Source organism: Myxine glutinosa, chromosome 1 (genome assembly GCF_964187855.1).
Source record: "Myxine glutinosa chromosome 1, kmMyxGlut1.1, whole genome shotgun sequence".
Taxonomy (NCBI): domain Eukaryota; kingdom Metazoa; phylum Chordata; class Myxini; order Myxiniformes; family Myxinidae; genus Myxine; species Myxine glutinosa.
The window spans coordinates 424,090,091-424,104,208 of NC_136261.1; positions in this window are offsets into that span (position 1 = coordinate 424,090,091).

Here is a 14,118-nt window from a genome sequence, read left to right on the forward strand (position 1 = left end):
GAAGGAGTGTGTTGCAGCAGCTGTGGATGAGTTACCTGGTGGAACAGCTGCAGATTATGCACAACATATATGTGAAACTATTGACAATTTGAGTGACTCTTACGATTATTTTAACAAGGATGCTAATTTTCAAGAGATCCGTCAAAAAATGATCAACAATATAATATAACGAATAACAATATAACGACAATATAACGAATACATTAAGTGATAGTGCTGCGAATCATGCTTGTATTAGGATTGTGAAGAGTGAGTGGGGTAAATCTTTGAATGAGCTTTATTGTCATTTACATCCTCTTGATACAATTGCATCATCTGTTCGATCAGCCCTTAAGAAACTTGAGGAAACAAAAGGTAAAGTTTATGGAAAGGAATGTGTGGCGGCAAATTTGATACTTCAAATAAACAAACTTCGTTATAAAAATGGAAAAGGTGATCCTAGAGGATTTGTTGCTTTCCTTAATGAGAAGAATATTCCAAGTGTTGTGCTCCCATGGTACCATGGAAATCGGTTGCACATTCTATTTCATATTGCTGGGAAACTTATTGAACATTATCAATTGTTTCTGTTGTTATTGAAAAAAAGGAACATCCTGTGGGGGTTTAAGAAGTGCCATTCTCCATGACTTTACCAATGATATTGCAAAGGTCGAACTTCAGGTTCTTGGGTTATGGGCAAGCATTTAACAGGGCCTTGGATGACACATCTCTACACCTCCAGCACAAACGAAGTTAACCATGTTGATGGTATCGAGGTTGTAAAGAATGTTCTGCATGAATTAAAGAAAGCGAAAGATAATCTAGAGAGCCTGATATAATGAGAAGCAAAGACTTATTTGATGATGAGATAGTTGTCGACAATACACTGAGTAAACTGCGAGAGATACCAGTGGATTCGCACTTCAGTCAGATGATTAAGAATTGTCTCGAGGGAATCATTGATGTGGCTGTATCGTAATAACTTTGAGATGGATGTAACTGATAAACTGAAGGAGGAGACTGAATCAGCACGGTCACATAATATAGACGCTGAAGAGATTATGGGGATGTTCAGCTCTTCAAAACAGAAGTCTCCGCATGCTACAATGTGTTACCTATCCTGTAGAATGCGTGCCTGTAAGAATAGGACAGTGAACTACCTTGATGACGTTGAAGAAAATCAGAGGGATGAAATACTCCGGAAGGCTGTCAAATGGGGAAGAGTGCAGAGGAACAGAAGGAAGAAAAATCAAAAAGAAATTAGAACAGAGATCATCAAGTGAGAGAAGTCAAAGGAACAGATACGGGACACCAAAGAAAGGAAGAAAATAGAGAAAAAAAACTTAAAGAATGCGACTGACACTATAAGTAATGAGTACCCAAATTTGGATTATTCCAACACAGATGTCCTTGAGGACATTATTAAAGGGAACATTCTTGGAAGGAAGGCATGTCATGTGTGCTTTGAAGATGGTGGTCTGGTTGTCCACAACGCCAAAATAGAGAAGCTCCGGAAAACAAAGATGTATAAGGTCGCGTACTGGTCACAATCCGAGGAGTATGATAATGCCACCGAGTATGACATATCCATGTATTCATTAGCGGAAGATCTTCCTCACAAAGACATAGTGTTTTGCTAAGAATACAACAACAACAACAACAACATGCATTTCAAGGCCATTTTCCCTGCTAGAGCAGGGGTTAGCCTTGCGGTCCCCATGACAATCTTCTGCATTTTGCCCTATTTTCTGCATCTATCCTTGTTAACACCCTTGCCCGCATTTCTTCTTCCACCATCTTTAGCCAAGTCTTTCTCGGTCTTCCCTGTCCTCTACTTCCTTCTACATTCATTTCCATCACTCTTCTCAACCAGTCACTTTCATCCTTCCTCAACACATGACCAAACCATCTCAACCTGTTCCTCTTCACAGCATCAATCACAGGCTCTATTCCCATCATTTTTCGCAATTCATCATTTGTCTTCCTCTCTCTCTCAACGATACTCCACACATCCATCGAACCATTCGCATTTCCACCGTTTCCAACCTTCATTGCTGCTCTACGTTCATTACCCATGTCTCGCTCCCATAAATCATAACACTTCTCACACATGCATGACACACCTTTCCCTTCAGCTTCAACGACACTCCCCTCCTCATCAGCCCGCCACTCAGTTCCCGAAACTTCTTCCATGCACATCTCACTCTGTGTTCTGACAAATATATATTTGTGTATATATTTGAAACGAGTGAAGTCAAGTGTGATCCATAAACTGTCCATTTTGTTACAATTTCAATTTTGGTAGTTTTTACTTTCACAGTAGAAGAAATGTTACGAAGGCAAGTTTAATCAAAATCGAAAACAAAAATGTTGCTTTTGTTCTTTATCGTACCCACAATTTACGGAAGTTTGGTTAAAAGTCAAGGGCAATAACTCTTGTTGTTTTTATGGCAATTTTTTTTATTATAATCATGCCAAGTTTCATCAAAATGACATCAGTATTGTTGCTTTCATAGCGTTAAAAAGGTATGAATTGGATGCATTTTTTTTTTTCAAATCAATGGCAATAACTCCAGAACCATATGTCAAGGATTACTAAAATTTAAACTCCACAAAGATCTTATCATCATATCTAATCATACCAAGTGTCATCAAAATCCGAGAAAAACTGTTGATTTTATAGTGTTTGAAGGCTATATTTGATGCATATTTGTTAAATCAAGGGCAATAACTCGAATGGTACGGCAAAAATTGTCAAAATTTAAAACTCACCAAGATCTTAGCATCATACCTAATCATGCCAAGTTTCATGGAGATCTCATCAAAACTGTGGCCTCTATGGTATTTAGAAGGTATTTTCAACATATTCTCGTTGATTCAAGGGCAAAAACTCTGAATCGATTAAACGCAAATTTTTGGTCTGTCCGAATATTTTTTTTCTTACCCTCTTCGCAGTACCTCAGTTCACATTTTCTGAAAAATTCATCTGATTACCTTCATTTTTAAAGAAACCATGATTACTTAGTCATAAAATTTGCAATCATTGATCACAGCTTTTGTTTTAGTCTAATAGCTAGGCCTAATCAATCAATACAGGTGGAGTGTCAAATTTCCGAATATGAAAGTGATCATAGTTTCCTTAGTTTTTAAGATACTAGGGCATGCCCGTACGTGGGTGCAATGCCCGTACGTGGGTACGTGGGTGCGAGTACGGTGACAATCCCCCCCCCCCTCTATTTACATGAAATTGTTTGGTCCATGAAATGGTTTGGTCCATTCGCAAAGCCAAAGCGAACGGCTTGCGAGTACGGTGACAATCCCCCCCCCCCCCCCCTCTATTTACATGAAATGGTTTGGTCCAAAGCGAACGGCTTGCGGAGTTTGGTAAAGAAATCGCCATATCGTGCACAAACGCGCAGGAAAGCGAAAGAATCGCAAATTAGTTTTAATTAGTTTTAAAACATAGTTTAACGCCCGAGCGAGTTTAACGCAATCGCAAATCGCATCGCAAAGCGAAAGAATCGCAAATTAGTTTTAATTAGTTTTAAAACATAGTTTAACGCCAACATAGCGCCAACATAGTTTGCCGACGGGAAATAAATGAATACGCTCTCAAATGTGCCGTCCGAGGCAGAGTCTGATCGCCACGTTCGGCACACGTGATAGCTCGCTGCTCTCTGATTGGTTGAATCGTTTTTTGGACATAGCTCGGTAACTACTTCTGCGATTAATTTAAAACCTTGAAAAGGCACATCCTCGGGTCCCCAGCAATATACCTGGCAAGTTTCAAGTATATCGGACCCGTGGTTGTCGAGAAACAACTGTCACAGACAAACATACAAACATACATACATACATACATACATACACACAGAGATTACTGGAATTATAGATAGATGGATGTGGTTTTGGTACTTTAGGAGTCGCGGAAGGCGAGAGAACGAGGCCATTTGTCGGGTTCAAAGCTTGTTTATTCCAACAGCAAGATCCAGCACTCTAAACTCAACGGATGTCGGCACGCTTATATAAAGCCAAAACCCTCTTCGGAGGGCGTGGCTCCGACAACCGCGCGTGCGTCACGTCCACACAACCAAAACTCCCACAGGCCCGTGCACGTGTATTACGACCAAATAAGGTAATGGTTACCTGCACACAAAGTAACCGCCACATGCGTCCCCCCAGAATGCACTCCACGGGCATATACGTAGTTCGCCGGTGCGCTCGGCAGTGCCAAGAAAGCGCGAGCAGTGCTCGGCCTCGATACGAGCGAAAAAACGCTGCCGTGGGGTTGAAGCGACCGAGGGGCTGGTCAAGTCCTCGGGGGAGGCTGCCGAGGTTCCTTGTGGGCCGCCCGAGTTTGCGGTTCGCAGGTGCAGTGCCGAGAAGGCACGAGCAGTGCTCGGCCTCGGTGCATGCGAAAAGCGGTTGAGCCAACCGAGGGGCTGGTCAAGTCCTCGGGGGAGGCTGCCGAGGGTTCCTCGCAGGCCTCCCGAGGATGCAGGGTCGGATAAATAGTTGCGAGAGTTGCAGCTTTCCACACGCGAGCTGTAGCTGTAGAGTGTAGTTGCGCGAGGGTAATGAAGCAGCCGTGCCGCCAACGTCAGTGCGCGCGAAGGTAATGAAGCACAAGCAGCCGTGCCGCCAACGTCAGTGCACGCGAAGGTAATGAAGCATTCCTTCGGAGGGTCTTGGAGCAGGCTCACCCCTCTGGTCAGAGAGGAGGAGCCGAGCGCCGTGCGCGAACCACATGGCTGCCGTCGTTTCCGAAACTCCGGCATTGCGATCGAAACCGCGCCCGAAGCCGTTCGGGACAAACCAGGATCACCAGTTGAGGTGGCTTCCCTGGCTAGGGCGCGCTTGCCGTGTTCGTTTGCAGCCCCCGAATCCGTTCGGGGGCAGCCGGGGTCACCAGTTTATGAGTCGCGGAAGGCAAGAGAACGAGGCCATTCATAGGGTTCAAAGCTTGTTTATTCCTTCCAACAGCAAGATCCAGCACTCTAAACTCAACAGATGTTGGCACGCTTATATAAAGCCAAAACCCTCTTCGGAGGGCGTGGTTCCGACAACCGCGCGTGCGTCACGTCCACACAACCAAAAGTCCCACAAGCCCGTGCGCGTGTATTATGACCAAATAAGGTAATGGGGTTACCTGCACATAAGGTAACCGCCACAGTACCGTATTAAAGGTATTTTCATACTTTATCTGGATTTAACATTTCCAAGTTTGTTTTTTTAATAACAAAACTTTTTGTAACATCCCCAAACAATCGGCTTCCAGTAGGAACCTCACAGGAAGCCTCGTTATCCCGATACCATAACTGGTAACTTGGTACAGCCAACAAAAGAACCAATTACAGCATACAACTACGAAAAGTTATGTTATTGTACAATCAAAATTCAGACAACTTATCATGAAATACAGTTTCTGAAAGATGGAGCATGACGCTGCAGTGTCCAGTTCCATAACAATGTCTGTGTGACCTACCGACCGTCACACCGAGTGCAACCGCTGGGGTTCAGCTTATGAAGAAGAGGAGCCGCGAGGGCTCGAAATTGTGAAGAAGAGGAACACTGTGCAAATAGGATTTCAGGAAACCTTGGGTCTCGTGCAGAAGGCGTTTTATTCGTTGGCTTCGTGAAACTACAACATGAGAAACAAACAGCAAATTACTAACTAATCTCCATAATTGCAGTTCACACATTCGGCTTCAATACAAACAATCATACAGCAGTTTGTCGTTCTGCAAGAGAAATCAGCAATGGCGAAATACAAACCGTTTGCAAAGCATTTACCTCACAAAGCGGCAAATGCACATCAAATCAATTTCTTGCAGTTTAAGCAGCGAATGTATTATGTATCAAAGAAACAATTTAAATAACATACCAACTTTGGATCCTCAGTTAATCTTTTTCAGATTTCAATGTTTAACCTCTTCACACCGTTTCATGTGCTGGACCATTGCGCGCGCTCCAGATCGACACAACATGAAATGTCCTAAAGACTTCGCTAGTTAAAGGATAAAAGATATAACTAACTATGAAGCCTAATGGTGGTGGTGGACGTTACAAAACCGAGATACAAATTGCTGTTATGAAAAGCACGATGTAAACCACCGATAACAAAACTACACACCGCCGCTACACCGCCACAAACACCAATACGGCAAAACCCCCCCAAAAATTAGACTGCCACGAACGAATGTGGTCGGCAGCCGTTACTCTCAGTGTGAATAATAAAATGATAATCTTCGAACAAACCTCTTCAGATGAGATCCGATAACGTGAACCTTCATCACAGTTACATTCAAAGGTTTACAAGATCACCCGGAAGTTCTTCATCGTTATTGGATACTTCCGCTTTACGCACATCGTCTTCTTCCTCTTTGTAAGAAGATTGTTTGTTACGTCAGCAATTGGTATGCGCCGCCATATTAAAGTGCGAAAATAAAATGTAAAGATAAAGAAGAACCAGGGACGGCTTCCGTGTTAGGAATGAACCACGTGCGAATGAGCACTGCTCGGTGCGCAATGGCGGATTAACGCACGTGCATAATGGTCACGTGCCCAAGGTGACCCGATTTCAATGACGTCATGCAATCAACGCAACCCGAGATCACGAGAGATGAGAGTTATCGCGAGACCGATCGTGGTCCACAATGTTTCGAGATGAGACCGAGGGTGGTTCTCACTTTACCCACAAAACAAATCACCTTGTGAGTGGTGATAAACACAGCGTGAAGGGAATGATCCATCTCGAGGAAAGAAAGCATTGTCACGTGATTAATCGATTTGAAAAAACGTTTTTCCCTAACGTTTAACTGGACGAGACGATTATAAAATGAAGGGGTGATGTTGGTATTGGTAAAAAAGCAGGTTATGTGGTATTGTAGGAGCGGTGCTCCCACGTCGATCGAAAGAATGGATGCGACACAAAGCTGGAATTCGTCCGAGTTCCTTTATTAAAACAAAACTACTCGGGTACTCTGAAAAGCCCGTTTATCGGGCAGCAATATATATCCACACATTATCCCGGAGCCTCCGCCCAGGAAAGCGAGAGGGGGCGTGGCCGGGCGTCCTGGCCGCGGCCTGGCAAGTCGAGGGCGGGCATGCCCGGGCATGCCCGGGCTAGCCCGGGCATCCCAGCAAGTTGAGCGCGGGCCTGGCAAGTTGAGCGCGAGCCCGGCATGGTGATCGCTCCGCGTCCTTGGTAGGTGCAAGGCGATTGTGATAACCCAGTGGTAGCCGCTACACACGTCCCCCCAGAATCGACTTGCACCGGCAGGGTCAATTTGAGGGGGGTCCTGATGACCCGACCGAAGCGACCTCTGGCGGGTCGTGGGGGCGGGGGGGCGGTGTGGTGGTGGGCGGTCGAGTGGGGGGCACCGTGAACGGGGGGCGGCCTCGCCGCAGCGGAAGGGCCAAACGTGGCGGGTGGTCGATGTCCACGTGCGCCGGCTTGAGGCGGTCCACCGCAATCCGCTCCGACCTGTCGCCGATGTCGATGACGAACGACTTGTCGTCCCGTCGCAGGACCCGGAAGGGCCAATCGTACGGCGGCCGGAGTGGCCCCCGATGTGCGTCATGACGCACAAAAACGTACTCCGCTGTGCAAAGTGCTGGGGGGACATAGGACTGGGGGTCACCGTGGTGGGACGTTGGGATGGGGCAAACCATCGTGCGGCCTCCTGGAGGTCCGAGCGCTGGTGAGCTGCGGACCAGGGACTGGTAGCGTCGGGCACGAAATCGCCCGGGACGCGTAGTGCCTGGCCGTAAACAAGCTCGGCGGTGGACGCCCAGAGATCCTCCTTGGGGGCGTGGCGGAGGCCCAAAAGGACCCACGGCAGCTAGTCGGCCCAACTGCCGTCTTGAAGGCCGGCCATGAGCGCGGCCTTCATGGAGCGGTGGAATCGCTCACACAACCCATTGGCTTGGGGGTGGTAGGCCATAGTACGGTGGAGCTTGACCCCCAGGTTGCGGGCGACTGCGCCCCACAGCTGGGAGGTGAACTGTGGTCCGCGGTCTGACGAGATGTCTGCCGGTGCGCCGAAGCGGGGGACCCATGTGGCGATGAAAGCCTGCGCCACATCAGCGGTGGTGGTGGAGATGAGGGGGATGGCCTCCGGCCACCTGGTGGTCCTGTCCACCATGGTGAGCAGGTGTGTGAACCCCCGCGATGGGGGGAGGGGGCCCACCAGATCCACGTTGACGTGGTCGAAACGTCGTTCGGGCAGGGTGAATGGTGCCAGTGGGGCCGGGTGTGCCGGTGGACCTTGGCCTGTTGGCAGGCTGTGCAGGTGTGGGTCCAATCGCGGACGTCCCATCGAAGGCTGAGCCAGACGAATCGCGCCGACACCAGCTTCTGGGAAGCTTTCCGGCCCGGGTGGGAGAGGCCGTGGAGGGAGGCGAAGATGCGGCATTGCCAGGTGATTGGCACGATGGGGCGAGGCTGGCGTTGGGAGACGTCGCAGAGCAGGACAGTGTCCGCGAAGGGGATGTCGGCCAGGCGGAGGACCGTGTCCGCCGCCCGGAGGGCTTGCACCGTGGTGTCGGTGGTTTGGTCCGCCGCCATGAGCGCGAAGTCCACGCCGAGTTGGACCGCGTTCGCGCTGGCCCGAGAAAGACAGTCGGCCACGGCGTTGTTTTTGCCGGCGACATGCCGGATGTCCGTGGTAAACTCCGACACGGCGGAGAGGTGGCGCTGTTGGCGGGCCGACCACGGCTCCGTGACCTTGGCCATTGCATAAACCAACGGCTTGTGGTCGATGAACGCCGTGAAGGGTCAGCCCTCCAGGAGGTGGCGGAAATGGCGAACGGCCAGGTGTAGACCGAGGAGCTCACGGTCAAACATGCTGTATTTGAGCTCATTCGGCCGGAGCTGCCGGCTGAGAAAAGCGAGTGGCTGCCAAATCCCGTTCACCCATTGCTCATGTATGATGCCGACTGCGTAGTCAGAGGCATCCGTGGTGAGGGCGATGGGAGCGTTGAGCACTGGGTGAGCGAGCAGGGTTGCGTTGGTGAGGGCCCGCTTTGAGCTTTGGAAGGTCGCGTCCATTGCTGCGGACCAGGCGACGTCGTGCTTGGCCGGCTTGCCCCGGAGGGCTTCGTAGAGGGGCCGCATGAGATGAGCAGCACGGAGCACAAAGCGTTGATAAAAATTCACCATTCCCAGGAATTCCTGGAGGGCCTTTACGGAGCGGGGACGCGGAAAGGTGGTGATGGCCTCGACCTTGGTTGGCAGCGGTACGGCCCTGGTCGTGGTGATGTGGTGGCCCAATAAATCAATGGCCATCGTGACGAAGTGGCATTTGGCCGGGTTGACGATGAGGCCGTGCTCGCTGAGGCGCCCGAACAGTGTTCGGAGGTGGAGGAGGTGCTCAGTCCGGGACGTGCTGGCAACGAGGATGTCGTCCAGGTAGACGAAGAGGAACGTCAGGTCATGCAGCACGCCGTCCATCAAGTGCTGGAAAGCCTGAGCCGCATTCTTGAGGCCAAACGGCATCCATAGGAATTCGAATAAGCCGAACGGCGTGATAACGGCCATTTTAGGGACATCAGCCGCCCTGACAGGTACCTGGTGATATCCCCGTATGAGATCGATTTTTGAAAAAATGACCCGTCTCGCCAGACGGGCGTAGAAGTCTTGGATGTGCGGGATCAGATACCTGTCGGGGGTGGTAGATTCGTTAAGGCGGCGGTAGTCGCCGCCTGGGCGCCAGCCGCCCCCTGGCTTTGGGACGATGTGTAGTGGTGAAGCCCACGCGCTATCGGAGCGTCGCACGATGCCGAGGTGCTCCAAAGCATTGAACTCGGCTTTGGCCATGGCGAGCTTGGCTGGGTCGAGGCGGCGGGCTCTGGCATAGACCGGCGGGCCCGTGGTTGGTATGTGGTGCTCGATCCCATGTCGTACTGCCACGGCCGAAAACGTCGGCCGCGTGAGGGCCGGGAACTCCGTGAGCAGGCGAGCAGACTCATTCGCCGCCGGGAGGGCGCACGCCAGCTCGTTCGGAGCGGAGCTGCTCAATGTGCATGCCAGGGAGCTGAAGGTCTCGGCGTTAATGAGGCGGCGCCGTTGAACGTCCACCAGCAGTCCGTGTGCGCAGAGGAAGTCGGTGCCTAACAGAGCCATGGGCACGTTTGCGGTGACAAACGACCAAGTAAAGCGTTGGCTGCCGAAGCAGAGGGTGACGTTGCGCGGGCCGAAGGTGCGGATTTCCGATCCGTTGGCCGCCACCAAGGAGGGGCTGCAAACCGCGGACTGGCTGTCCAGATCAGAGGCGGATATGACGCTCACTTGGGCTCCGGTGTTGCACAGGAAGCGCCATACGGACGCTTTGTCTGTGATGAACAGCAATTTACCCGTGTGGCCGGCGCTCATGGCTGGTAATGAACGCCGGCCCGGCCGTTTCCCGGCCTGCCGAAAGTGCACGGGGGTCGGCATGTCCGGGCCTTCTGTCCGAACCTAGCGTGATAGTAACACCACGCTTGGTCCGGTGGAGGCTCCGGTCATCGTGCTGGAGGTGGCCGGCTCGACGAAGCGGCCGCCGATTGCGTCGGCAGTTCGGTCATCGACCGTGCCGGGTGCTCGGGCGCCATGGGTATTGCGTCGGACAGCGGTGGGCCCCAGGTCGCTGCTGCAATGCGTTGGCCGGCCGCGGAAATCTTGTCGGCTTCCCTGGCGAGGGCACGGGGATCCGTGATCGTCGTGCTTGCCAAGGTGAGGCGTACCGGGCTGGGCAGCTGACGGAGGAACAGCTCCTGGAACAGGAATGCCGGAGAGTGCTCGCCGAGCAGTGAAAGCATGTAGTCCATTCACTCGGACGGGCGCGTGTCGCCCAGCTCGGGCAGGTCGAGCAGGCGCCGTGCGCGTTCCGCCGATGGGAGGGCGAAAGCATCGAGGAGGAGCTTTTTAATCGCGCCGTATTTGTCCACGGCTGGCGGGCTCTCGAGGAGGCTCAGGGCGCGGGCCGCGGTGGCTGAACCGAGTGCTGCTACCACGTGGTGGAAGTGGGTGTCGTCGGCCGTGATGTTTCGCAGGGCGAACAAGGAGTCCGCCTGGGCGAACCAAACCGCCGCGTGAGCCTCCCAGAAGGTAGGCAGTTTAAGGGCAACTGCCGTGTCCATGTCGGTAGGTCACCAATGTAGGAGCGGTGCTCCCACTTCGATCGAAAGAATGGACGCGACACAAAGCTGGAATTCGTCCGAGTTCCTTTATTAAAACAAAACTACTCGGGTACTCTGAAAAGCCCGTTTATCGGGCAGCAATATATATCCACCCATTATCCCGGAGCCTCCGCCCAGGAAAGGCGAGAGGGGGTGTGGCCGGGCGTCCTGGCCGTGGCCTGGCAAGTCGAGGGCGGGCATGCCCGGGCATGCCCGGGCTAGCCCGGGCGTCCTGGCCGAGGCCTGGCAAGTTGAGCGCGGGCCTGGCAAGTTGAGCGCGAGCCCGGCATGGTGATCGCTCCGCGTCCTTGGTAGGTGCAAGGCGATTGTGATAACCCAGCGGTAGCCGCTACAGTATAATGAATAACTCATTGAATGTATACAAATGCAACAATAATCACATTAAAATTCAATAATTGCAATTGTTTATACATATTGATATTGTTTATCAAATGCACATAATAATATATTGTACAATGACAAAAGAAGGTTCATTAGGAAATGGAATAACCCGTGATTTCGGAGGAACGTTGTGGTTTTTTAAAAATCAGAACCATCTACCCGAGGATGATGATGCACCCAAACTACCCGAGAATGGTGATGCACCGAAACTACCCAAGGATGATGATGCACCAAAACTACCCGAGGATGATGATGCACCCAAACTACCCGAGGATGATGATGCACCCAAACTATCTGAGGATGATGATGCACCCAAACTACCCGAGGATGATGATGCACCCAGACTACCAGAGGATGATGATGCACCCAAACTACCCGATGATGATGATGCACCGAAACTACCCGAGGATGCTGATGCACCGAAACTACCCGAGATGATGATGCACCCAAACTACCCGAGGATGATGACGCACCCAAACTACCCGAGGATGATGATGCACCCAAACTACCAGGGGATGATGATGCACCCAAACTACCCGAGGATGATAATGCACCGAAACTACCCGAGGATGATGATGTAACAAAACTACCCGAGCGGTGATGAAACGTGAAATATAGCTCAACTGGAACAGCACTCGGTAGAGAGCACACCTGCACCAGGTGAACAGTTTCTGTTTTGTTAGATCGGACACGAATAGCTCCGATCTGGATCCCACTTGAACCAAACCCGAATCGCTTGTTCTTGTCTCTTCTCCAACTCATGAACCAAGTTTTGTTATAATCTGTCCACAAGTTTCTCACATCTCGTGCTACATATCGGTTTTTGTCCGATCTCTCAATGGTGAAGAATCTCTGGAAAATGCTCAGATCCAGATCCAGATCCGGATCCAGATCTTCACCAAAATCAAATCATTTCTTATACTCAAGTTGGCAGAAATTATCAAAAAATAATTCGGCGATGTTTCGAGCACTAAAAAGTTGAGATCTGGCGATCTATGAAATTAATGCAAATCGGCGATCAGCGGCACAAGGTGTTTAGAGGGTCGGGACTAGATGTTGAGAGGGTGGGTACGATGTGTTCAGAGGGTCGGGACGGGGTGGTGAGAGGGTGGTACGATGTGTTCAGTGGGTCGGGACGGGGTGTTGAGAGGGTCGGGACGGGGTGTTGATAGGGTCGGGACGGGGTGTTGAGAGGGTCGGGACGGGGTGTTGAGAGGGTCGGGACGGGGTGTTGAGAGGGTCGGGATGGGGTGTTGAGAAGGTCGGGACGAGGTGTTGAGAGGGTCGCACTTTGGGGAGGCTCGGCTTTTGTGTCAAATTCCTAGGTCGAAGAGGGTGAGCCTGGGAGTAATCCATGACGTGGATCCGTCCATGGGAATTGATGAAATTAAGAGCTACTTAGTGGACAGTGGAGTTGTCGACCCTCAGCGTCTTACAACGGTCAGGGATGGGGTTAATGTTGTCCCTCCTCGGTGGTTCTGTCCGTCAGCTGCCCTTCCATCCCATCGAACATTTATTTGGGAATATTTGTCTTCCCAGTTTGTGTTTACATTCTGGCTCCCTTAAGATTCTGCAAGTGCCAGACGTCCGGTCATACAGCCCCTGCTTGTCGGGGAAAACTACTCAGGAGTACATGTGATAGTGATCACGAAGGTAGCCTTTGCTCCAGCGAACAGTTGTTGTGTGGCAACTATGGGCATCGTTTGACCTCTCCATTTGGGAGGGGGGGTGGGGGGAGGGGGTTTGAGGGCTTAATATTAATAAAGGTTAGCTAGGATCGACATTCAAAATTACCGTTTGTTTGTGTAGTTACTTGTGTGTGTGTGGTGTGTGTGTGTTCGTCTGTACGGGCCATAACTTTTTTTACCATTTGAGTTCTGTCATCAAATTTTCACCAAACTTTTATTATGATAACTAGCGTGACTCGGCATGCTCCAAGTGCCTCACCACACGTCGTTTCAGAGGGATAGGCATCTTTGACCATTCCGGTGTCTTTGGGGCCTTCAGGGTCTTTTGGGTCTTCGGTGTCTTCAGGGGCTTTTGGGTCTTAAGGGTAATTTGGTTCCTGTGGGTCTTTAAGGGTCTTCAGGGTATTTTGGGTCTTTTGGGTCTTCCATGTATTTTGGGTCTTTTGGATCCTCTGGGCCTTTAAGGGTATTTTGGGTCTTTGGAGTATTTTGGGTGTTCGGTGTCTTTTGGGTCTTCGGTGTATTTTGGTTCCTCTGGGTCTTTATGAGTCTTCGGGGTATTTTGGGCCTACAGGGTCTTTTGGTCTTCAGCACCATTTGGGTCTTCAGGGTCTTTAAGAGTATTTGGGTCTTTATGGTCTTCAGGGTGTTTTGGATATTCAGGGTATTTTGGGTCTTCTGGGTCTTTAAGGGTATTTTGGGTCTTCAGGGGTCTTGGTGGTCTGAAGGGTCTTGGGGGACTTTAAGGATCGTCAAGGGTCTGAGGGGTCTCAGCAGTCTAAACGTAATTAAGAGTTTGTTGATTTTATTTGAAGAAGAAGAAGACGTTTTGGTCGCACATAAACATACAAACAAACAAACAAACATAACCGTACACATTTGCTCTATT